At 72.8% G+C, this 635-nt stretch overlaps 1 pseudogene; it reads right to left on the bottom strand.

Moving 5' to 3' along the window:
- Window positions 1-291: 291 nt before the first annotated feature.
- Window positions 292-410, bottom strand: LOC114891610 (annotated as a pseudogene).
- Between the last annotated feature and the right edge of the window lie 225 nt (window positions 411-635).

Here is a 635-nt window from a genome sequence, read left to right as displayed (position 1 = left end):
GGGCGTCCAGGTGCAGGTCGAGGGGCTCGCTGGCCGAAAGGACGGCAACCGGGCTCGCGGCAGATTCTGGGTCCGGGCCAGCCACCCCGGGAGCGTCTCGGGTGCGGCTGCCTTCCCGGGCCGCCTTCTGGTCGCCCGGCCGGCCGGGCCGGCGGGGAGCGCCCCCTCCGGCGCGCGCGCCGTTGTGGGAGGGGCCTGAGGGGGTGGGGCCTGCAGCGGGGCCCGGCGGGGGCAGAGCCGGCGGCCACCGCCCGCAGGCGAGTGAAGGAGAAGGCGCAGCGGGAGGCAAAAAGCCTACAGCATCCGGTATTCCCAAGCGGTCCCCCATCCAAGTACTAACCAGGACCGACCCTGCTTAGTTTCCGAGATCAGCCGAGATCGGGCGTGTTCAGGGTGGTACGGCCGTAGACGGGGGCGGGGACCGCGGGCTGCCTCTTGAGGCCCAGTTTCGCTGGCGCTTGCGCCTTACCGCCAGCCTGGCGGTCAGCCCGCCCCGGCAGGACCCCGTCGCCCGCCCATGCAGGGGGATCGGAGGTTTAGGGTATCGGGCCATGGTGGAGGGTTTGGCCACCACCTCCCAGCCGAGGGCGGGCGTGACCCAGCAAAGCCTTCGGCGATTGGCGTCCCGCCCGAGA

The sequence above is a fragment of the Monodon monoceros genome, unplaced genomic scaffold (assembly GCF_005190385.1).
Source record: "Monodon monoceros isolate NGI ecotype Baffin Bay Population unplaced genomic scaffold, NGI_Narwhal_1 Contig8060_ctg1, whole genome shotgun sequence".
Taxonomy (NCBI): domain Eukaryota; kingdom Metazoa; phylum Chordata; class Mammalia; order Artiodactyla; family Monodontidae; genus Monodon; species Monodon monoceros.
The sequence above is the reverse complement of the archived record's forward strand: the minus strand, read 5'-3'. Positions and strand labels throughout refer to the sequence as shown.